Source organism: Anabrus simplex, chromosome 3 (genome assembly GCF_040414725.1).
Source record: "Anabrus simplex isolate iqAnaSimp1 chromosome 3, ASM4041472v1, whole genome shotgun sequence".
Lineage (NCBI taxonomy): Eukaryota > Metazoa > Arthropoda > Insecta > Orthoptera > Tettigoniidae > Anabrus > Anabrus simplex.
This window is the reverse complement of record NC_090267.1, coordinates 462,050,865-462,077,494: the sequence shown is the minus strand read 5'-3', so window position 1 is coordinate 462,077,494 and position 26,630 is coordinate 462,050,865.

Here is a 26,630-nt window from a genome sequence, read left to right as displayed (position 1 = left end):
GAGGCCCGGGTTCGATTCCCGGCTCTGCCACGAAATTTGAAAAGTGGTACGAGGGCTGGAACGGGGTCCACTCAGCCTCGGGAGGTCGACTGAGTAGAGAGGGGTTCGATTCCCACCTCAGCCATCCTGGAAGTGGTTTTCCGTTGTTTCCCACTTCTCCTCCAGGCAAATGCCGGGATGGTTCCTAAGTTAAGGCCACGGCCACTTCCTTCCCCCTTCCTTGTCTATCCCTTCCAATCTTCCCATCCCCCAACAAGGCCCCTGTTCAGCATAGCAGGTGAGACCGCCTGACGTTGTATCCCAGACCCGGAGTTGAAGCTCCAGGACACTGCCCTTGAGGCGGTAGAGGTGGGATCCCTCGCTGAGTCCGAGGGAAAATCCGACCCTGGAGGGTAAACAGATAATGAAGAAGAAGAAAGGAGGAAGCCAATATTTCCACCTTCTTCGAAGCCTTCTCAAGTACAAGTACACAATGACAACATTCCGATTACGTAGCGCACGGCTTGCCATTCTGGAGAAGACTGATACAGGAGGGTTGACCGTCACAGGAGGTTGCCTCAATGGACGAAGAACATGCAACGGAACTCTCATACAACTCTCTTAAACAAGTTGGGTTTAAGTTGGGTTGCGTTGCGTTGCACCGGTGGACGAAGGGCCTTTTATTGTTCTTCCGCGACGGTTTTACGGATCAGTAAACTGAATAATGAGTTGCGTTTTGTCCGAGCTCAGGGCAAAGCAACGGGAACGGAAGAGACGGAAACGCAGGTATCTGACTGAGTTAACGAGTTCTAAGTGATTCTTGTTTGGTGTGGAAAGGTTGCCACTTCCCCACTCTCTCCAGTAGGACGATTTGGCAATTCCGGCTACATTAGACGTAGTAAATCCTATAAACCGTACACCGGCCTATCGCTGGAGAGGCGAGGACGTCATGTTTTGTATGCCGAAGTGTTGCAGATCTTTACAGGCACACTCCCCAGTGGAGGCGAGCTTCATGCACTACACTTCGACCAACCGTTGGTTCCTCCCCTCTTGAGAGAGGGCTCAAGACATCGTTTACACTATTTGTATCGGTGCTTTCAAGGTCCTTATTGCACTGCAAACCTAAGCATTGGGCTTAAATGTATATACACTACAAATCCAATCAGAAAATTTGGAACTCCATCAGGAAGCGTACTGCCTTAGGCCAGAGCTCCCCTGGCAGTAGTTTACTGCGAACCAAGCTGTTGACCACTACGCCTTGGATTGCTGCTCAGCTGTGTTGTATTCGGCTGTTTTTGTTTGTTAAAATGGAGCTTGATAGTAAAAAAAAAATGAAATGGCTTATTGCTTTTAGTGTCGGGAGTTTCCGAGGATATGTTCGGCTCGCCAGGTGCAGGTGTTTTGATTTGACTCCTGTAGGCGACCTGCGCGTCGTGATGAGGATGAAATGATCATGAAGACGACTCATTCACCCAGCCTCCGTGCCAGAGAAATTAACCAATGATGGTTAAAATTCCCGTCCCTGCCGGGAATCGAACCCAGGACCCCTGTGGCCAAAGGCCAGTACGCTAACCACTTGGCCATGGAGCCGGACTGGAGCTTGATAGTAAGTAATAATAATGGCAGTTGAGGATATCCGGTTCTTTATCCTGTGAATGGAAATTATAAGAACAGGAGTTTGAAAATGGAAGAATGGAAGAACATTAACGAGGATAAACCGTTACAAAAAAGGACAGCCATGTAGTTTTTGTGATATGACATAAACCAACAATAAATTAAAATATTGATAATAACTTATTACATTTTTATCGGCTTGCAATACACTTTGTCGTGAACTGGAAGTCGGGACAGGTTAGGGACTCTCAGGAGCGTGTAATCAGATTGGCAAAGATTACTTCACTTATAGTTCTAAACCATTGAAATTTACACACATGTACACAAATAAACATGTCTGACACCATTCAACCTTTAAATCTTTCTTCAAGTCCTTCAGGTCTTTACAATATATACACAAGGTATTTTTCTGTGGTTGAATACTTAACTACGGGACGTAGCAGATCTCCGTTCAGTAGGTCTTCGTCCTTGTTTTCTCTCTTCTGCGCTGGTGTTCCCTGGAAACCTCTACTACTGCGAGAGACGGAACCTTATTGCTGGTTTATAAACACCTAACTGAATATCGGTGTGTAAAACCCTGTGACTGTTCACTGACAGGTGAGCCTATTATTACTCTGACTTGCTGTACCTTTAGCTAACACACTTGCGGCTCTATTGAACTCTACCACCTCTCCTAATAGGCCTCCCTGGTCATCTATCAGTAACGCACACCGACAGAGCCTCCGGCTGACACACGGAAGAAGACCAAAAAGGCCCTGTGTTTACATAATACCAGTTTATATATCCTTATCCGTTTTTTTAGAACAATCCTCTGAGCTACGCCTCACCACTACTACTTGTACACGTCACAGTATCACTGTTCTTTGATTGGTTCCTTCACACGGAATCCTCCCGTCACGTTGGAATTACACATGACATTCTAGAACAATTGAATGGTTGAAAACCATAACGGTATAAGTAGCATTTTGGTCATTGAGAGAAAAAGGCATTTAAACATCTTCAACACTCATATAAAGAATGCTGTTTGTTGTTATACCACCAATCACTAGAGCGCAGAATATTATCGCTATCACTTGTATCTCTTTGCTGGTGAAAGGATACATCCTCCCGGAGTTACATCCTGCACTTCACTCATTTTTTAAAAATGTCACTTATACCGTTATGGTTTTCACCCATTCAATTTGGAAGTTTTCTCTGTGTCACTTGCCGGATGTACGTGATACTAACATTGTACACTTCCACTATTTACTTGCCCTTATGCCATTAGAACTAAGCATCTGGCTTGCACACACTTGTATTTCGTAAGATTGCCTCACTACGAAGCTTGCTTACAAGCTCCAACTCAATATACAGTAGAATATTCTAGTCCTTTCTTTATAATGCTCTTTCTTGACGTATTCATTCCCAATATTACTATTTATGAATTATACAAATTTTCCTGTAATTTCCCTTTATATTTTCATTTCTTCTATACACTTGCTACTCATATCACAGGCTTTGTACCTTGGAGGTCGCGGATTCGAATCCGTTCGCTCACTTCTTTATATGCGGGAGGCGCGTTGCGAACACCGTTCACGACAACTTCATTCCACACTGTCTGTTACTGCAATGTAGCCGGGACCTCTGCCATAGCAGGTGTTTAAAGACGCACGAAATTTAGCCACCCCGTTTTACTGCAGAAAATATGCTCATAAAAGCAGTAAACAGCTGCAGTGGAGTCCTGGCCTTAGCATTCTCAAAGCAAAACGGACGTGGAGGGAGGATGGATTCATACTCGTAATCACAATAAGGCAGAAGAAAATGAACAATTGAATTTTTCCACTGTTTTGTCTACCAGTGGTTTTAAAATCCGCAGGTTCCAATGGGCATGTGGAACTGCCACCAAAGGGGACACAGGACAGATAACGCGTTTGAAGGGTGGAATAACTGACTGAACTCAGTCGTGGGTAAACCACACCCGCGAGAAAAGATTTGGTTATGTATAACAAGAAAGAAGCAGAACATGCAGACGGTAAGATTGTAAGAATGTAGTTGAATTTAAAAGGGATGAAGAGGAATAATACATTCAGGAGTCCCTAAAGTTCGAAAGTCTGTTAACCCTTTATAAGGCGGTAGGAATTATTTTCCCACCTCGTTTCTTGTCATTTCTGGGCGCTGGGAGTGTATTTCCCATGTATTGATGTGTGCTGCACTCTTGTAATATCTGTGAAACTATTCTGATCTCCTTAGAATATTTAGGTTATTTGGAAAACAACTGAATAGCGATATTGTGCCAGCCCAATGCCTGTTGTGAACAAGATTTATGAAGTGAAAATAGGGTAAGAAATCAACATTTGATAAGTCTATATAGTATTTACATGAATTTTCTTTGTTTCTCATTTGTTCTGAGATTATTTACTTCCTTTTACCAATTGAAGAATTCTGAGATATAAATTTCTTTTACATTTTATGTGGGAATATGCTTCCCATAGCCCACATAGGTGTGCGAAATATTTCTGCTAAATAAAAAATGAACTAACTGAACTGAAATTGTGTCCGTAGGTGGGTCATGGGAAATATGTTTCCTCTTTTGAATGGCAGACAGCAGGTGGTGGGAAGTATATTCCCATCTTATTACTGACCTTCTAAACACTGGATTGTCTTTTTTTTCTGTTAAATTGTATTATTGAGTACTTATAGAGCCTGTAAATAAAGTTAGTTAGAAAAGAAAGTTTTATTGAGTACTGCCTTATAAAGGGTTAACACATTTATTAATTTATTACATGGAAACTACAATTGATACAGCTTTCGTATATATTGTGACGTGCCAGCCCTGTGGTAGCCCCCTTTCGGTACTTCCAGGAAGGAGCTAGTGACTCATACGACCTGGGACCTCCCAGCCGGCTTGTAGGGTGGGGCCGGCCTTTCAATATATTGTTCTCGATGGCCGGCTTACCTGTGAGTTTCTCGGAGATTAAACGGGAATGTTATGCCTCTATTCACCTCGCGAAAATTGTGGCTCAAATCACCCGAGCTATAAAAAAGGGAGGCTAGCCGCGGACAGTCAGTCACAGTTGGGCTCCATTTTGGAGTCACGGTCAGCGTTGGACTCCGTGGTGAAGTCAGTGAGAGACTCAGTGTATTAGGGTTCGGTGGCTAGGATGAAGGCTGTCGCTAGTGTCCTATAGAGGTCTGAACGAGGAACGGTCGTTGTGATGTCGAAGAGACCAGTGAGTGGGTGGGCTGGAGACGACAGACCGAAAGACTGTGCTGTGTGTTTGAGTATTTCTGTGGACTGAGGGAAGCCGCTATCGCGAGTGTGAAGGTAAATGGACCTGAGTTAATGTTCGCTGTTGTGAGTATCGTCCTGCTGTTGAATACTGTTGAGCTGTTTAGTTGTTTACTGCATGTGACTGTGTGAATTACTGGACTGTGTGTGAAATCGAACCAACGAACAGTCATCGTGTGTCGAGTGGCCCGTAGCCCTGTGTTCAGATCGAGTTGTCTACACACAACTGCTGTATGAGGTGACTGGATTTGGGGAAGTGAAAATAAGGATTAAGCGTCCGCTGATATAGCAACGGGCTGGGCCGCCTACTGAGCCATAACGAAAAGCAATTTGTAAATAGTAATTAGTACTGTAAGTGTGGCCATTCATAGCTGATTAGAATTGTGTATGTGTGTGCATATATGTGTGTGCATTTATTGGGTCACCCTGAAATAAATTAAGAGTGATGAAACAGATGGAGTTTTATTCACAACATTATCATATTAAAAAGGAACTCAAAACATTTTTTAATTTTACAGACAATGCTCGTAGCTCCCTCATTCACCGCGGTTTTCCGAGTGAGTTGGCCGTGCGGTCAGGGGCGCACAGTTGTGAGCTTGCATTCGGGAGATGGTGGGCTCGACCCCCACTGTCGGCAGGCCTGAAGATGGTTTTCTGTGGTTTCCCATTTTCATACCAGGCAAATGTTGAGGGCTGTACGTTAAGTACGGCTACGGTCGCTTAGAAAGAAGCATGCGACTATCTAATTATGAATATTATTAATTGTACGTTATATTTATTTATAGCCTTAGAAAGTCTATAAAGCTTCTTTCAGAGCCGTAAGAAGCGTTTGTTCTTTAAAAGCTTATTTATTCGAACAATTCCGGTGGTGATAAGGTAATTGCTTTCGTGTTCTCCTCTGGAAGTGTTTTCTTAATATTTTCAGTATATAGTATATAGTATATAGCTTCAGTGTTCAGATTTCCACAAGACCCTGCATTAAGTCAAAAATGGGTTACATGCTTTCATAGGGAAAACTCGAACTTGTGTGACGTATCCACTCTTGCCAACACGGATGTGCGACAATATGTGACGTGCAGGGTCACCTTAATTTTAATATAAATAAATACTTGCTCATATACTTCTCCATAAGCAATATCCTATGGGCGCCAGCCATCAAACTTATGGCTTGAAGACGATAGTTAATAATAATAATAATAATAATAATAATAATAATAATAATAATAATAATAATAATAATAATAATAATAATAATAATAATAATAATAATAATAGGTAATGAGATTCTAAATACTCCCAGAGGTGGAGTGACGGAACACTAACCATTAAGTACACACTAACTTGGAAATTAAGGATCGTTGATAAGAATTTCTGTAAAAACCAATTAAATAACTATTTATTAGGATGAAAAACGTGACGGAGCATATACGAACTTTGAACTTACGGAAGCAAAAGAAAAATTGAATGAAATAAAATTCAATAAATTGAACTGTTACGCGGAGACTTGTAGTAATTTGTGCCATTAGCGCACCATTTGTAGACTCTGTTATCTGGACACGATCTATGTAGCAACTGATGTTTGATGGACCTCTCGTGCTGGCGTCGTCATCTCTCGTTGTAGGTACCAGTCCTATTTCTGATTCGTGCATACTTCACTAATTGAACAATGACTTTCCTGACTTTAACACTTCCTACAGTACTCCTTACATAAAGTTGTAATGAGTCCTAATGTTAACACCAAAACCCCCTTGGGTTACGTTCATGGAGAGAATTCACTTGTATTCTTCCGTATTACAGAATTGTAGTGTAACTAAATACACAACAAAATATCTCCTGTCCTAAACCAGTCACAACCGGTCTCTCGTTGACTTTAACTCTCGTCATTGAGATAATCAGGTCACAATGAGAGTAATTGTGAGTAGTGCTCTAGTCAGATGCCAAGTGAACTAAGTTAAGGTCTTGAGCAGTTAAGACCTTCTCCGACGTAAAGACGTTCTTCGTAGTAATGATAGAATAGATTAGAATTGCTCGATAGAATTGCCCTCTCTAGGATTTTTGTTCGGGGGGTGGCCCCGAAACCCGCTCCCCCCGCGTGACCATCGACTCAATCTACATGGCCTCCGACATGCTATTAATTTCTAAGAAGAAAAGAGATAGTAGGGAAGAGTGGGCAGTGATACAAGGAGTATCTGCTGGTTTTCGAGTTAGACTCGCTACCACGGCAAGAGTTTGTGTTGGTAGGATAGTGTTAAGGTGTGGTATTGAAGGGTCAGGGAAAAAACCACATAGGCAGAAAGAGAAGGAGCCTACATGTAAAACCTGACGTCTTGTGATAGCACATGCAAGGATGTGGGCTGGAATGGTCCAGTGGTTGTGTTAGTTGAGAAGAGGTATCATGCACCAGCCATGAACCATAGTCTCGTCGTTCCATCTGCCAGGGGATCAGTCCATCTGGGCACTGCCGTGACTAGCGCGGGCCTTGCCGTTTGCGGAGTCATGCGTCTAGTACCACTAGGGTCCGCTGCAAATAGCCACCTCCTTGGGGTCCCTCGTACCCAGTCTCCGATCCCGGAGAATGAGGCCAAGCACGCCGGGGTGGGGGCCTCCTGGTAGGGGGTGGGTCATGATGCCGGGCCTCCTTCCTCTCTGGCCGCGCCATGGCCGGGTAAACAGGGTAACTGCGATGGGAGGCCGGGTGGCCCCCCGCGCAGTTGATGCACACAGGCGCCTCCTTAAGTGCTGCGCACGCCGTGTAGTGGTGATCACCCCCACAACGGTTGCACCTCACTTGGAGCCCACACCTCTCCTGCCAGTGGCCCCACCTGAGACAGCGGCAACACTGCAAGAGCTGCTGAGGGGGACGTTTCAGTCTCACCTGATTGCCGCTACCCGCCGAGGTCCTCTCCTGATTGGCTCCTCGGAAGACTGCTGTCCTGGGAGCAGTCCTGGGTTGCGGATGGGCGGCCCTCTCCTGTTGGGCAGCGTCGTCTTCTACCTCCTGGTCCGGGGGCGGCGCCGTCTTCTTCCTCCCGGGGGTTTCTTCTCGGCAGGGGAAGAGGCCTCGTCCTGGTGGTCCTCCTCTCGGCTTGGTGACCCCGGGGTAGCGGGTGGCTCCGCTGCGTTGCCGTCTTCTTCCTCCTCCTGGCTGGTAGCGGTGGCGTCGGTCGGTGCTAACACTCGTCTGCGTTCCCTGTACTGTGGGGCGCGCATCGAAGTCTTCAGCTCGACAGTCACACTGGCAGGCTGGGCCTGGACAGCTGCCTCTGAACGCCAGGGGGCGGCCTTTTCCACTGCTGTGATGCCAACTGTCGTCGCGGGTGCTTTCCTTCATTGCGCTCGGTTGATAGGCCCTTCCTGATAGGCCTGGGTTTGCGTCCACTTCGCCTTGGCAGGTGGTCAACGTTCCTGCTTGGCGGCCTTGTTGGTCTTCGTGTACTTCGTGAAGTACAGCGGTCCAACTGGGGTCGCGCCATCGCGGCGCTTGGGGGCGCCTCCGTCGTCCTCAGTCCTCGGCTCCGTCTGGGTGGCTGCCTCCTGGTAGCGTGAGCCGTCCAGCTACTCCCTATGTCCTGGTAGTCGGACAACCTGGTATTGCTAGAACACCAGCTCCTCGTAGACCCGGAAGCGGCCTGCATCCTTGGGGTGGATGATGACCGCCCAGCCGGTGATCACCTCGCCGATGATCTCGATGATCGACTCCCCGATGAACTGCACGATTGCCGTAACGAGATCGATTATGCGGATCGTCTCCTGGTAGGGGTCCTTCCCCCGCCGGTTGTACACCAACAACGTTGGGAGTCTGTAGTCCGGGCGGCCAACGAGCTGAGCGCCTCTTGTAGTTTCACAATGGCTCCCCTGCAGTCGTAGCTGGCCGGTCTCGTTGGAACGTATAGCTTCTCCATCCTGGTCCTCCTGAAAAAGAAATCGTGAAAGAGAAACAGAATGCGAGCACTGAGAAGTGCTCAGCTCTGACAAAAGCTGTTTCGGAAGTGTAAGTACGGCTGCCTGACTAGCACTTAGAAAGTACAGATCGCCTGACGAGGAGAGGGAGTGTGGAGCGAGAGGCACGTACGTCCTTTCACTTCCACAGTCAAGCTCGTCCTCGCCCTCTCCAGCTCTTGTCCTTGATGTATATAGGCTCCAAAATCTCCCTCCATGTACCATAACACATGGTCCAGTAAGATCTGATGTACTATTCCTTCTCCTACCCATCGTTGTATATCCATCATCTTGTTCCGTAACGTCCATTCACATAGGTTGAACTTTCCCGGGCAATCAACGCGTCATGTAGCGAACTACGAAAAGTAGGCGTTAACAAGGCTTTAACTGTCTCTTCAGAGTATGGAATGGGCAAGGACTCTTGCAAGCTTGATGACGTCTTTTTCCTGGCAATGGGCTAAAATTAGCATGGTGAGTCCGGTCACCTGACCTCGGCTACAGGAAATTTACTGCAAGCTATTAATACGATTGATGTTGTAATAACTTAGTCAAGAATCGTTCGTTCATAATATGTTATAGCCGTGATACGAAGAAATGAGATGATGATGTGACATGGATGACTAAGAACCCTACATATAAACATAATAATTTAAAATGACCTACCACTAATTAAATATATACCTCATTCCAATTAATTACACAGTTCGATAATTTTGTACATGCTGTAATGTTCAAACCATCACACTTGTGTGCATTGATCATTTTGATACCAAATTTATTGTTAGGGAAGATACACCCATAGAAGGTGGTGGATCCATTTCGAGTGCCATGAAAATTTCCGAAGTCAATTTATGATGCCTACCTTAGGATTTTTCCCAATCAGCCAACGTACCTTACTACAAAATTAATCAATCCCGGAAAGATCCGCAAAATCTTGATCAAGAGTTACGATTGAGAGAAAAAAAAACAATCTTAAACGGAGGTGCGTCAACGAAGCCTAACCCATTTCTCGTTAGTGAAAATTAGGATTTTCTTTAAAAAATGAATTACAAGAGAATGATGTGCCATTAATTCTGGTGAGTTTTAAGATGGCTAATGCTTTAGATGTTCAATTGTCCCACACAAAAATCACTGTACTCACTCAACAATTCAGGTAGATTTTGGCGAGTTGGATTTTTATTGGAGATATTTACAGTCGAACCTCGAACCTCCATTACACGAATTTCCAGGATCTCGAAGTAACTTAAATTTCCCGGCCGTTTGTCCTATTTTTCACGTGTATTTATTTCTGTATTACTCGAAATTCGGTTACACGAATTTCTCGAAGTAAACATTTCCTCCCCTGAAGGAAAAAAAAAAAAAATGCTGTAACTCGAATTTAGTGCAACATTAACTCTGCAATACGGTATTTGTGGTTTATGAGGAACAGTTAACAAGTAAAGAAAGGTTTACAGTGATGTTAATATGACGGGAACCGAAAAACTAACACTTCCAATGATCGGAAACTCTGCGAAGCCTCGCTGTTTCTCGGGTGTGAATTAATTAGCGGTCACGTACGAAAGCAACCCCCGAAGTCGCGGATGACAAGCTCCATTTACGAATCTCTGCTGCGTGGTATTGACGAGAAGTTTCAACGTGAAGGGAGGAAAAGTTGACAGTAACAAACAGAAGAGACTAACGGATTTTTTTCCAAAGGTGTTAACGGACGTATGTTTCTTGTTTCATTACTGTATGTACTGTATCATGTGTTCTAAAATGTTACTACAATAACGGTTATGATTAAAGTGATGCCATAAAACAGAATTTGTTTGTAAAATTTTAAACACTGTTAAAAATAATGTATTCAGTATAAGCTCCTAGATACGCATGATTCAATTATGTGCTATACATGCTCAAAAGCAGTATTCTCTATATCACGAAATTTCGATAACTCGATATAAAATTTAGCTCCCGAGGTGATTCGAGATATCGAGATTCCACTGTACAGTGGAACCTTGGATTGCAAGCATAATTCGTTCCGGCAACATGCTTGTAATCCAAAGCGCTCGTATTTCAAAGCAAGTTTTCCCACAAGGAACAATTGAAACGCGTATGATTCGTCTACAACAACAAAAAAAATATTTATTCGCGTAACATTTCTAAAACAAAACATAACGTAAAACAAATTAAAGTGCACTTTTCCTTACAATAGAATCATTGTTGGTGTGAGGGAGACGAGAGATGACATGAGAAGAGTTACTGTGTAGCAGGAATTCCACTAATGGAATCACTGCTATCTCTTGGCTCACTGGAATTGTTTTCTTTTCATGCAACTTTAACGAGGAACCTGTCCAATGACTGTTGCTTTTTCCTCTTTTTGGGGATTTCAAGAAAACGTGACATTGTATTGTCACTGAACTGATTCATCGCTCGCTCTGCTACAGCCTTATTCGGGTGGTGATTCTCTACAAAATTTTACACCGTTTCCCACATTTTGAACTTCTCCCGAATCTCAGTTGAAGTGAGTAGTAGTAGTGCTGGAAGGAAGGAACTTAACCTTAACGAACTTGAATTCCTCCAGTAAGTCGTCCTCAAGGCCTCAAGGTCTGGAGGATGAGGAGCAGCATTGTCCATAACCAGCAAGACTTTGAGCGGCAGATTATTTTCTGAAAGGTATTTCTTCACTACAGGACCAAAGATCTCGTTCATCCATTCAACAAATGAACAGGGGAGGGGAAAACGTAGGCACACGTGACGCTCGTATTGGGGAACCTCACTCGCTTATCAAGTTACAATTTAGTTAAAATGTTTGCTCGTCTTGCAAAACACTCGTAGACCAAGTTACTCGCATTCCGGGGTTTCACTGTATTTGTTTGCATGTTTTACGTAATGCGATTTGCTGGCCGGAGTTTCACATCGTCGGAATGAAACAAAACCTCGTATGTCACAATGCTCTTCCCATCCATTATGTTTCTTAAGACTTGTCACACATCCCAGCCATATATGGATATGCAGTCCATCAGAACAATGTTCGTTATGTTCATTTTCCTATGCAAAGGTGTAAAGGAAAATAAACCTTAAATACAGTACACTATAGGAGTGCGTCAATACGTCAGGCAAACATAGATTCCTACAGTGCGGTACAGTAATGCTCACTTGCACACACTCGCGTAGGAAAATGAACACAACCAGAATTGCCCAAAAATATGGCTCCCGTTTGAGATAGCTAAATGAAATTCAGGAGACTCAATTGTCAAAAAATACCAGTGTTTCGCCCCCGTGCGGCAAGGGCTCAAACGTTGGATACTGTACCTTCCCAAGACACTGGCCGGCTAGCACGCCGGTAGCGACACCGCTGCCTACTACTACTAAAATGTTTACATTCCTCCCCTGAAGGGGGAGGCGGGCCTCTTAAACGGTGACGCCGTCTCTCAGGCCAAAAGATTTGTTACGGTGAAGGAGATGCTCGGTGAAGGTGAGGGTGTTGGCGGTCGTGGCCTATACTAGGAACTATCCCGGCATTCGCCTTTTTGCATGAGTATAGGAAAACCACGGAAAACCATTCTCAGGACAGCCAACGGTTGGGGCCAGTCGTGAGGTCCAGCCAGCCCTGTCCCGTCTCTCGAATGAAGAGGCGTAGAGCCACGGTAGAGCCGTAGCCACCCCTCCTCTGCTCGGTTGGCCGGTCACAGTGCAGAGCTGTTGGACCACGGACCAGCAGTGGCCACTTATAGGCCGAGACCCACTCTGCATCTACCGACCCCACACCACTGCAAGCTATATATGTGATATGCACACAATGCAGTACCGACGTACTAGGGGAGAATTGCATCTCCACTTGCTATATATGCCCTCCTGGGCTAGCATGACCAAAAATATGGCTTCCGATTGAGATAGCTAAATAAAATTAAGGAAACTCAATCGTCAAAAAAATGTTTAGATGGACTGCGCATTCATGTGTGGATGGGAGGCGTGAACAGCCTTTAAGGAAAATAATGGATAAAACGAGCATTGGGAGATACGAGGTTTTGTTTCTTCAATGACGATTCCTGCCGTTGATAAAATGATTTTCCCTCCGTTATTTTCCCACTGAAATTATAATTAGGTTTGCAATAGAATTACGCGATAACGGAACTTTTGGTCTATAATAATGCATATTTTGAGTAGTTTGCATTTCATTGACGCTCGACTTGTGATGTTTGCTTTAGGTAACTCGGAATAAACATGCACAATTTCTCTTCAACCTGTCATGACACCTATCAATGTCCTCCATGTTTTTTCTGGGTTACGGTCGGATGTAATACTGTAGTTGATATTGCTACTGACCGAAACACAACCCTTAGTTCACTGGAATTCCACCGGAAAAGACTCCTGGAATAAATATGATTGCAAGTAAAGGATACAGATCTCTGCACATAGTTATGAGGGTATTTATGGAATGTAGTAATGATGTAAAGGAGAAGGCATATAAGTCTCTGGTACGACCCCAACTAGAATATGGTTCCAGTGTATGGGACCATCGCCAGGATTACTTGATTCAAGAATGGAAAAAATCCAAAGAAAAGCAGCTCGATTTGTTCTGGATAATTTCCGACAAAAGAGTAGCGTTTTAAAAATGTTGCAAAGTTTGGGCTAGGAAGACTTGGGAGAATGGAGACGAGCTGCTCGACTAAGTGGTATTTTCCGAGCTGTCAGTGGAGATATGGCGTGTTGTGACATCAGTAGACGAATAAGTTTGAGTGGTGTCTTTAAAAGTGGGAAAGATTACAATATGAAGATGAAGCTGGAATTTAAGAGGACAAATGGGGAAAAATATTCGTTTTTAGGAAGGGGAATTAGGGACTGGAATAACTTACCAAGGGAGACGGTCAACAAACTTACAATATATTTGGAATCATTTAAGAAAAGGCTAGGAAAACAACAGATAGGGAATCTGCCACCTGGGCTACTGCCCGAAATGCAGATCAGCAATGATTGATTGGTTAGTACGTATTCAAGCGAAGAGAAATATGTATATTGTTTAATTATCATAGAGGGATGTGTGATGAAAAATGACGTTCGCCTATACCGTATTTCTGTAAGCATTGCCATCGCCTGGGAAATGGAAGCGGTGTTCGATTCTGGTTATATCTACTTGTCGAAAATTCACATTGTACTGATACAATTTTTTTGTAACGTGCCTAGTTCGTAAGAATTTCTAGATGAGAGTTGATCGGTTCAGTTACTTCCGATTGCAAAATGTAAATGCAAGTCTCAATCTATAAACGATTTCATTTCACGTCCGACTGTTACAATAGATACGTGGACGTATTCTACACTTAACACCTTTGCGGCTATGTCCCTACACAGCACAACAAGAGCTTTTTTCTAAATACGTGCCTATACGTGAAAGTAATACTACTTTTTGGGCAAATCTGAAGTAAATAGGTCCCGAAATCGAGAAGTTAACCTGAGATAGGAACACATGTTCAAGTCGAGGAGAGGACCGACCGTATCTACGGTAACGTACTTCTTTGTTATGTTCTTTCACAACATAGCAAAGCAAAGAAAAGTAAATTTATCTCGTACAGGCTGTAGATCCAAAAACTTGTTACTTGGTGAGGTAGAGTGGTTAACTGAGTGAACCTGAGGGCCTTGTGCACCTCCGGAGATGAAATCTCGTATACTATATGTACAGTATAGCATACATTAGTACATATAGGTCTAATTGTCCTAGTGTAGCGTAGAGAAAACTAGTAATCTCTGTGGGAGCTGCTATAATGATAGTTTTACATCGTTAGAGGGTTCTAGTAACTCTGAGATGTGTAGAACGCTCTCTTTGTACGCCATAATCTCCGTTCTGTGCCAGCCAACTGACGAGCGATATACTGGTAATTTAACGACTGAAAAGGCCTAAACCAAACCCCATGGCACTACAGGCCTTGAAGGGCCTTGGCCTACGAAGCGACCGCTGCTCAGCCCGAAGGCCTGCAGATTGCTAGGTGTCGTGTGGTGAACACGACGAATCCTCTCGATCGCTATTCTTGGCTTTCTGGACCGGGGACGCTACCTCACTGTCAGATAGCTCCTCAATTCTAATTACGTAGGCTGAGTGGACCTCGAATCAGCCCTCAGGTCCAGATAAAAATCCCAGACCTAGCCAGGAATCCAACCAAAGGCATCCGGGTAAGAGGCAGCCACGTTACGCCTACAACACGGGGCCGGCCTGAAAAGGCCTAAAGAACGTTAATGTTTTTAACATTTGCAGTCGAGGAAATCAAATTGTAATTTCCTTCTGAGAATTTCATTTTTGATAGCTTTAGTCGTTTATCTGAGAATCATCTTTCTTATGATATGTTGATAACATCTATTTCATTGCCCCCATCTTCTTTTGTCTCTTGCTCACATAGATATGCTTCCCCGTCAGACGTAGGAACACTACAACAATTTTGAAATCCTAGCATGATTACTCTTCGACTTCCCCTAGAATGAATGACGAATATTTTAATTCCCCTCCCTGACAGGTTAGTGCGGGCCACCTAAAAGCTAATGCCCCCTCTCCAGCGAGGAGATTAGATGGAGTTAAAGGGGATGTGATAGAAACGGGAGGTGGATAAAGTGATGTGTGGAAGGTAGGGGATGGTATATTCGGCCTTTGACTAAGTGTGTTATTTAATATTTTTGTTTACAAAACCATACATAGAGGTCTAAATAGAGCGTTCCTTGGTGGCTTGCTAAAATAAATGTATGTGCATTAAACCAGGGACAGAATTCTAAGCACAACATTAAAATACATTATAATATTTGCTTGATTATAGATTTTTTAAACTCAGAATAACATAAGACATACACCGCCTTCGTTTCACAAAACATACATAACGATGGCCTAGAATGAAAACCTCGTATCTCACAAAGTTCTTCCTATCCATTATTTCCCTTAAGACTGGTTACGCCTCCCAGCCACATTTGAGTTTGCAGTCCATCAAAACAATGTTCGTTGTGTTCTTTATTCCTATGCCGATGTGTGAAGTGAAATGAACCTTACCGTACCGTACTATAGGAAAGTATGCCTGAGTGACGTATTTACTGACTCCTAGAGTAAAATTTTTATAAGGTTCATTTTCCTTTAGGTATCAGCATAGGAAAATAAACCCAACGAACATTGTTCTCATGGGCTGCGAATCCAAATGTGGCTGAGAGGCGTGACCAGTCTTAAGGGAAATAATGGATAGGAAGAACTTTGTGAGATACGAGGTATTCAATCTAGGCCATCGATAAATAACAAATCTCATTTCTGTACTGTAAATAGTCACTACGATTGATATTATTGTCCTGATCCGATGGGGCATGATAGAATTATTTTTCATTTATCTCCATGCCCCTAGGAATTATGTGGTAGGTCATACCAGCTCAGTCAGCTATCATTTAAGATAACATTGAATCGTTAAATAAGTCATTCTTAAGATGAACATCAGCATTGCACCTTAAATTCCCTTAAGACTCAAAGCAATGATATTGTACTGATGTGCAGTCGTGTATAATAGACCTAATTCTGCCTAGTAGCGTGTGTCTATAAAGTGAGGACGGAAAAGTAAATACGGAGATAGCCATCTATTTTCAGTTTCAAAAATCGGAAGATCTTCCGAAATTTTGGAGGATCCGTCAACCTGAATCTGGACCTACTGCGAATACGAGAATCAATCGGACTATTATGAAAGTATATTTGGGCCAGGATTCCAATGAGGACAAGTTAGAAAGGATTAAACTGGAAAACTAATCATGCTTGTACTACAAACCAAAGACGGCAAGAAACGGAACAGTAGGAAAGCTCTATCCTTGGAATGTTCGAAGGAAGAACATGTAAAGCACGACACACACACACACACACACACACACACACACACACACACACACACACACACACACACACACACACACACACACACATCGTAGGTTTTCTAAGTTTCTGATAATATCTTCTGCTTTTATTGTTTTATTAATTCTCTACATCAGCTGTTAAAAAACATACACATCATTTAATTTTTAATGTATTTACACGGCTAAAATTTAGTATGGCATTACATGTCCGTGGTATTTTGAAGCCTTCATCTTCCTAAAATTGTACCTTTTTGTGTCACAAGAATAGGGTTAATACTCGAATTTTCGGTTTAGCGATGATCTAGGGCATTGTTTCTGAAAGGAGTTCAAAATAACTTTCTAATGGAGGATTTTGAGATTTTCATTATTATGGCGATATTGCTATTATTAATGCAGTAGGCTATTACAAGTTACATGGAATATCGAATTTGTTGAAACTATCATTCTACATACATCAAAAAGACATCCTGTTTATTATATTTAAGAAGGGGCGAGTAAATATATGAGTATAGTTAACTGAAATCATTTTGGGTTAAGAAAGAAATTTAAAGTATTGAAACTACTCTGCAACTTAAGCCTGTATGGAGTTCTTTCACTACATTAAACACTTCAATAATATGAATAAAGTGATGAATACTCTTCTTATCCTCCTTATTCTTCTTCTTCAAGAATCATATTTGGTCCTCCAGTCGTTGGCGATCACCGTGGAGAAAGCAACCCTTTCTTTAGCTAACCTGAAGAGTTGCTCGGTGTTGTTGATGCAAGTCCAGTCTTTGATGTTTTGGAGCCAGATCCTTGCTTGCCTTCTATCATTCCTTGTAATGTAAGGTATAGAAGCCCGTACTTTCTACCTCGTAGAGCATGGCGTAAATAAACTGTTTTCCTGGCTTTGATGCAGTAGCAGCCGGCCCTTAAGGACTCCCGAACGGTGTCCTCCCTAGAGAAGGAAAAGGTTCTTTTATTTTCTCTCGACATTTGAAGTCAAATATTGGACTCGAATAATGCTAAGAAAATTACATTTCATTGTAAAAATGTAAATCCTCATCAATAAGGAAGACTGTTCGGCAATATCAAACTTAGGTGACTGGCATTCAGCGCGTAGTTCACTGGTAAAAGTTTTCAGGTTGGAGATAAGGTACGGACTCTCGAGCATCCGTCCGAGGCCGAGGATGTAGTGTGGGTGAGGGGGTTGAGATATAAGGGGAAGCGCGCTGATGGATGGTTTCGGGGGAGGGGGAGGGTTCGAGAAGAGGCTTTTACGTGGGCAGAGTCCGTAGCAGTGTGGCAGGAGAGATAGCCTCACATGCACCTCTACGAGCATGCGCCAGCCAAATCTCCATGTTTGCATACAATAAAATTAAATAATAATTTATGACCTTGTTTGCACTATTATTTATATTTCAAAAAATAAAAATAATAAATGTAACATTTGAGACCAGGAATTTTGATTCAAATTGGGCCTCTGGCTTGAATAACGCGTTTTGTGAGGGTTGGAAGCAGTGAATTAGTTTGTTTTCACGCGGAAGGGAATGAGTGCGGTGGTACTGGTCAATAGTAAAGAAAGATTTGTTGGAAAAAGTACTGTGGCCGCACTCCCCTCCCTCCCCCGCGCAAAGAGTTCACCGGCCGCGTCTGCTTTGATGAATGCTCAGTGTATGCTTAAACTGAAAAGCGTGAATATCAGTTCCACGATTTTCAGCGTTCTTTATTAGTAAGATTTTAAGTGAGCATTAACATTCTTTGACTTTCTAACTCGTCGTTTTCATTAAAAACGAATCTTAAATACCTTATACTGTGGGAGTGCTCAAATACGTCATGCAAACATACGTTTCTACAGTGAAATGAAATGGCGGATGGCTTTTAGTGCCGGGAGTGTCCGAGGACAAGTTCGGCTCGCCAGATGCAGGCCTTTTGATTTGACGCGTCGTGATGAGGATGAAATGATGAAGACGACACATACACCCAGTCCCCGTGCCAGTGAAATTAACCAATTATGGTTAAAATTCCCGACCCTGTCGGGAATCGAACCCGAGACCCTTGTGACAAAAGGCCAATACGCTAACCATTTAGCCATGGAACCGGTCATTACTACGGTACAATATGGTATGTTTGATTTTTCTTTACACGTAAGCATAGGAAAATGAACACAACGAATGTTGTTCTGATAGACTAAGTATCCACATGTGACTGGGAGGCGTGACCAGTCTTGAGGAAAATAATGGTTATGAAATGTATTGGGAGATATGGCCTTTTTCCTGAACAGCGACGATATAATTACGAACCTTAAGAGTCTGCAGTAGTGATGGGCAACGCTCTCGCTCGAGACTCTCAAGACTGACGTCGCAGATCTCGAGACTCTCGCGAGAATCCCAAGACCGATCCTCCTGTAGCGCAAGCTGTGTGACGTACCAGTAACTACGACTGTAAACTTTACAGTATATCATTGGCAGTTATTGCGTGAAATAACGTTCTCTTATGAAAACGTGTGATCCAATACATTTTGTCAAAAGCCTGGAAAAGTACTGCATGTTCAACTATGAACCCCTTAATACCATTAACTAAAGTGGAATGAATGTCAGTAAGTAGTATAATTGGACAGTTCGGCCGCCTCCTCCTCCTCCCGCCGCCGCCGCCCGCGGGAAATTTGAATTTTGGCGGGAAATTTGAATTTTGGCGGGAGATTTGAATTTGTAAACAAAGCCACGTGCTTTTTGACAGCTGTCATCGACAACAACGCATCGCTAACCTCACTGCTGCCATCTTGACGGGCCTAAACCTCACTAGTGCCAACTTAACCTAACTAGCGAGAGGTAAACAAACCCACGTGTTTTTTGACAGCCACGTGCTTTTTGACAGACAACAACGCATCGCTAACCTCAGTACTGCCATCTTGACGGGCCTAAACCTCAGTAGTGCCAACTTAACCTAACTAGCGCGAGGTAAACAAAGCCACGTGCTTTTTGACAGCCACGTGCTTTTTGACAGATTTGTAAACAAAGCCACGTGCTTTTTGACAGACAACAACGCATCGCAAACCTCAGTACTACCATCTTGACGGGCCTAAACCTTAGTGGTACCAACTTAACCTAACTAGCATGAGGTAAACAAAGCCACGTGCTTTTTGACAGCCACGTGCTTTTTGACAGATTTGTAAACAAAGCCACGTGCTTTTTGACAGACAACAACGCATCGCTAACCTCAGTACTGCCATCTTGACGGGCCTAAACCTCAGTAGTACCAACTTAACCTAACTAGCGCGAGATAAACAAAGCCACGCGCTTTTTGACAGCCACGTGCTTTTTTGACAGCTGTCATCCGCCATCTTTAAACTACAGAGCACCGTGCTGCCCTCTTTCGTCACCTGTCATCGGCAGTGCTGCCATCTTGACGGGTCTAAACCTTAGTGCTACCAACTTAACCTCACTAGCTCGAGATAAACAAATCCACGTGCTTTTTGACAGCCACGTGCTTTTTTGATAGCTGTCATGCGCCATCTTTAATCTATAGAGCACAGTGCTGCCCTCTTTAGCTACTTACCTTTGAAATGTGGTGGCGGATAATTTGAAAAATGCTTTTCGACAAGCAGCCATCTTTAATCCAGAGAGAACAGTGCTGCCCTCTATGTGGTGGCGGCAAATTGAAAAATTCCACGTGCTCTTGTTTGAAAACAAACTCACGTGCTTTTTTGACAGCTGTCATCTGCCATCTTTAGTCTATAGAGCACAGTGCTGCCCTCTTTAGTTTGAAATGTGGTGGTGGTAAATTCCACGTGCTCTTGTTTGGAAACAAAGCCACGTGCTTTTTTGACAGCTGTCATCCGCCATCTTTAATCAATAGAGCACTGTGCTGCTATCATGCGGGCAATTTCGTCAGCTGTCATCCGCCATCTTTAATCCAGAGAGAACAGTGCTGCACTCTATGTGGTGGCGGTAAATTCCATGTGCTTTACAAACCTATGTGCTTTTCTGACAGCTGTCATCCGCCATCTTTGAGAACAGTGCTGCCCTCTATGTGGTGACGGCAAATTCTACGTAGAAACAAAGCCATGTGCTTTTTTGACAGCTGTCATCCGCTATCTTTAATCACCGTGCTGCCCGGTGGCGGCAAATTCCACGTAGAAACAAAGCCACGTGCTTTTTTGACAGCTGTCATCCGCCATCTTTAATCACCGTGCTGTCCCCTCTTTAGCTACTTACCTTTGACAGCTGTCATCCGCCATCTTTAATCACCGTGCTGCCCGGTGGCGGCAAATTCCACGTGCTCTTGTTTGGAAACAAAGCCATGTGCTTTTTTGACAGCTGTCATCCGCCATCTTTAATCACCGTGCTGCCCGGTGGCGGCAAATTCCACGTGCTCTTGTTTGGCACTGCATTGCAATCAAACACTGTTTAGAAAAAAAATCTCTTCTCAACATGAGCTAGACAATAACATACTTACGAATCTGCTCATCACCTTCTTTCTTCTTCTATGAGTAATAAACAAAAACTCTATCTTGCAAATAAGGAGCGGGAGGAAGGTGATACCTAACCTAAAATAAAAGAATATGCTAATTCTACATTATTTATTTACATCTTGTATGTACAAGTTTTATCTTGAATCATTTTACCCCAGTGATGTTTGCGTACTTCTCGTTGCAATTCTTGAATGTACAAGTTTAAACTTGCCGTACTACACTCTCAGCGTACCTCTCCCGAATTGTGATGTAAGACAGCGTAACGTAAGTACACACACCTCTAGCATAATGTTTATGTAAAGTAGTACTTATCAATACTACTATGCCCCCAGGCTAGCGTGTTGGTAGAATTTGGGATGACAAACCGTTTACAATCATCGCTATTAAGGGCTACCTTACTAATTAAATGAGTGTACAACTGGTGCTTCTTGCTTCTAATGACAGACATTTGCTTATGCAAAACAGGTGGATTACTTTTAATGCAATTGTTATAGTTTTCAAAACTTAGCTGATTCTGAACGACATTCTTTTTAACCCCCTTCAATCTCTTTATTTGTAATTCATTTAAGAGTTTTATGCAATATGACTTGGATTTAGTACCTACAAATGAATCGATAATATTCCCAGCACATTCATCTTTCATTTTACCTAGAACCTTTTTGTTCACTAGCGGTAGATGATATTGATTATCTGCAGGATAGTTACTCGTATCAAACCTACCCAAGTCTGGCTTTATATCATTGTAATAGTCATCAGTTTTGATTTGATAAATAAACGAATCGGTATCTGTGTAGAGCAATTGCGCATTATGCGCGTACTTCTTCATCATATAATCGTAATGGAATTCATACATGAGTGTTTTAGCCAATTCAAGTACTGTGAAGCCGACGTAGGTAGGTTTGTCATACTTAACCTTGACACGATTCATCTGTATAATAACTAAATTCTCATGTATGATGGTGCAGCTGTGGAAATTTGGTTTACTTATTAAATAGTTAGCACCATACCTTTTCTTAATATTATCCCAGTTTGTAATCAATTTTACATCAACGCGTTTGTCAACATTCTCCATAGTCTTACCAAACACACTGTTATTCATGAGCTTGTAGAAATCTTTTTCAAACTCGTTAACCGCATTCGTTCTTAAATTATTGTTCAGATCGATATATGGCTTTAGCCACGGTGACTGATTAAATTCTAGTACGCGATGAATTTTGGATAACTTCAAACCATGCTGCAAACACTGTTTTAAATTTCGGTAATGAATGATATACTTAGATTTATCGCATAAATTAGCAATGAGCATTTTCGTCGTTGATGCAATGTACGGGGACTTCATATTTTCAGGGCAGAACGGTAGGTCATTATGAGAAGTGTGTAACTCTTTAGGATACTGTAAGTCAACTTCGAGGAAATAACCTTTATCAGCTTCATCGCCTAGGGCGTGTAGCTGTAAAGCATCAATTTCGCACTGCGTCAGCCAGCGGAAACCACTCACCGGTAGATGCTGACTCATCGCCCACCCATACTGATTATTAGCATCCAGATAAACGATATACTGAGATTCCTGACTAGAATCGAAACTCGGCATGTACTTATTATTAGCCCTCGAATACCGGCCGCTGCACTGACTCAGACCGCCTCGAATGGATGCTTTTATAAAGTGCACCATATCAATATCAGTTAGCAGCTCCAAATTCACACGCGTGTATTTTAACATCGCGTCCCAACTTAACCCAGGTGCAGTAAAATACTGACATGGGTCAAGGCTGTACGTGTTCATGCAAACACAGCGAAAATTTTCAAAAACATCAGCTAACAAAAGTACATCTGTCTTTAAATATAAATCGGAGTATTCACCTAGCGTTTGAATGTGGAACTGCTCCCAGATATGTTGTGCATGTAAATAGTCATCATCACTAATATCTGCTGAATTCAGCGAGCTGTAAAAGGATTGTTTCGATGGTAAGGCACGTTCTTCGAGGCGGTCTAAGCAGTCGAGATATTCATAACAAAAAACACCCTTACGCCGAAGTAAATTAAACTGCGCTTCTTCAGGGAAAACGCGTCGAATTTCCGTAAATTGGTCAGGCTGTAAATGACTAGAAAGTTTATCGAGGCTACTCGCCATAAAGCGAAACGAGTCAAGGAATCTCAGTTTTATAGAATGCTCAGCATCTACTTTTACAGACTTTGCAAACGCAATGTACCGCTCTTTATTCTGAGGGATTATATCTACTTTTTCATCCGAAGCTCCAAATTGTGAAATGATGAAATGAGAGTCGTAACCAGATAAGTTATGAAAAATTACAGGGATAAATTTAGGAACTCTATACTTAAGATTACAGCTATAATGAGCGGCACATCTGTAGAAACCAGTTAAATGATCATGATCAAAAACTTTAGGGTCATTTTCGGAAAATTCCCCATCACAAATGCTACACTTTGTAGCACGTTCATGATCATTTAACTGAATTTCGGTGAGTGGCTTCATAGGTATATTACTATTCAGAATACGACCGAGACGAACTGCATCACTTTCAAGTCTTTCTAAAAATACTTTAGCAGCATCATGTCCTCGATACAGCTCTAACTTGTTAAGCGTACTATCGTAACTACACTTGATGTAATACGCGAAGCTATACGGGACATGCATGTGCGTAGTATTAGTGAAAGAGTTGTCAGGATTAGGTGAGCATGTGTTGCATGGCGTGAGGATGGCTTCAAAGTCTGCATAAATCACGAACGGTACCCACATCTGCTTATGAAAATTTGTAAATTTTAAAACATTATTGCCTGTAGTAGGTATCTCTGTACGTACATGATTGCAGTCATTCTTGGAATGCTTCGTTAACTGATCTTCATTTCTGAAATACTGCAAGCATCCATCACATAGCCACTTTTTACCATCATGTTTTGACAACTGACTGCCAACAAGTCTACTCAGATTTTTAATCCAGCAAAAGTGGCTATTCACACTGTTTTCAATATAGAGTAAATTAACGTGAGTACTCTTCTTATGACATGTATAATACAGAGGACCTACTACAGACTTTTTCTCTACACCATACACATTAATACTAATGTTATTTAGTTCCTCAAAGCGCTTAATATCCTTTATCTGCACAGGAAATTCTATACTATCGAAATTTAGCTGCGTTGAATAGTGTGGATACGATGATGTTCTATACGCTACATTCGATTTAGCAGGATTTAAAGCTGACATCACCGCCCAAGCAAAACATGCTTCGTCATTGTTTTGGATGTTTACAACAGCTTCTTTTCGTTGAATCCATGTCGGCAGCTCAATGTGCGAAGATCCACGCATAGGATTGTACTTATTGATGTTAACTTCTAGATACATTATTTCAACTAAAGCCCACCCTGATTCCTTTTCCTGAAATTCCTCGCTCTTAGTTGAAATAATGTTAGAGACATCCCTAAGTACATCACCAAAATTAGTCGACTGACTTATGATAAAATTCTTCGTATTAAATGATTTAATGTCCGTTATTTCGGATTCATCCGTGCTTTTAATGTACAAGGCGAAAAGTTCAAAATTAACTTTAAATAAACTATGATTGGACAAAGATTTAGCAAGAAGCTGTTGTACATCCGGTTGAACGCAATTTAAAAAGTTTGAAGTGCTCTGAAACTTTTGACTGATGCGAATTCGGTAACTAGCAATCCTACTTTTAAATGCTGTATTAATTTCCTCGATGTTTGCGTTACTACCACTTCTACACGCATTATTTTTATGCGCATTACTCCGTAAGTGCCCCTGAAAATGCGAAGATGGAACATCAGTGTTACAGTGCTCGCAGTGAATAGTTTGAAGTTCATGATTTTTTCTAGGTTTTTTACTACTAGTACTTTCTACAGCTACATCAGTAGCTGCACGCTTTTTCCCTACTACTACCTGAGGGCAAGTAGATATTTGATGTTCCTCTGCTAAGTGATCCTCATATCGCTCTACGTTAGCGAAATACACACTACAAACTTTACATAAAGCAGATGTTATGCTAGGGTGTTTTGATTTCATATGGCGCATGAAGTTATCACGCCTTGAAAACGTTACATTACATTCCTCGCAGCAGGGGAACATCTGTTCATGATTTTTTCTAGGTTTTTTACTACTAGTACTTTCTACAGCTACATCAGTAGCTGCACGCTTTTTCCCTACTACTACCTGAGGGCGAGTAGATATTTGATGTTCCTCTGCTAAGTGATCCTCATATCGCTCTACGTTAGCGAAATACACACTACAAACTTTACATAAAGCAGATGTTATGCTAGGGTGTTTTGATTTCATATGGCGCATGAAGTTATCACGCCTTGCAAACGTTACATTACATTCCTCGCAGCAGGGGAACATCTGAAAAGAGAACGACCGATAGAGATTAGGTGAAAGTTACGGAAGAAACCAAGTTTCAGCGTATAGAGGTTGGACATGGCTGTGAGTTAGGCCTATAGCATGAGGATTGAAGAGAACGACTAAAGTTACGATGTTCGGAAGAAACCAAGTTTCAGCCCGTTGAGACTAGACATAGCTATGTGTACGTGCTTGAAATTATACCACGTCTATAGTATGAGGATTGAAGAGAACAACTATTTATCAATAGACTAAAGTTATGATGTTTTAGAAGAAACCAAGTTTCAGCCCGTTGAGGGCAGACATAGCTATGTGTACGTGTTTGAAATTATACCACGTCTATAGTATGTTGATTAAAGAGAACAACTATTTATCAATAGACTAAAGTTATGATATTTTAGAAGAAACCAAGTTTCAACCCGTTGAGGATAGACATAGCTATGTGTACGTGTTTGAAATTATACCACGTCTATAGTATGTTGATTAAAGAGAACAACTATTTATGATTAGCTTAAAGTTACGATGTTCGGAAGAAACCAACTTTCAACCTGTTGAGGGCAGACATAGCTATGTGTGCGTGTTTGAAATTATACTACGGCTATAGTATGTAGATTAAAGAGAACAACTATTTATCAATAGACTAAAGTTACGATGTTCGGAAGAAACCAAGTTTAAGCCTGTTGAGGACGGACATAGCTATGTGTGCGTGTTTGAAATTATACCACGTCTATAGTATGTAGATTAAAGAGAACAACTATTTATGATTAGCTTAAAGTTACAAAAGAAACCAAGTTTCAGCCCGTTGAGGGCAGACATAGGTATGTGTACGTGTTTGAAATTATACCACGTCTATAGTATGTTGATTAAAGAGAACAACTATTTATGATTAGCTTAAAGTTACGATGTTCGGAAGAAACCAACTTTCAACCTGTTGAGGGCAGACATAGCTATGTGTGCGTGTTTGAAATTATACTACGTCTATAGTATGTAGATTAAAGAGAACAACTATTTATCAATAGACTAAAGTTACGATGTTCGGAAGAAACCAAGTTTAAGCCTGTTGAGGACGGACATAGCTATGTGTGCGTGTTTGAAATTATACCACGTCTATAGTATGTAGATTAAAGAGAACAACTATTTATGATTAGCTTAAAGTTACAGAAGAAACC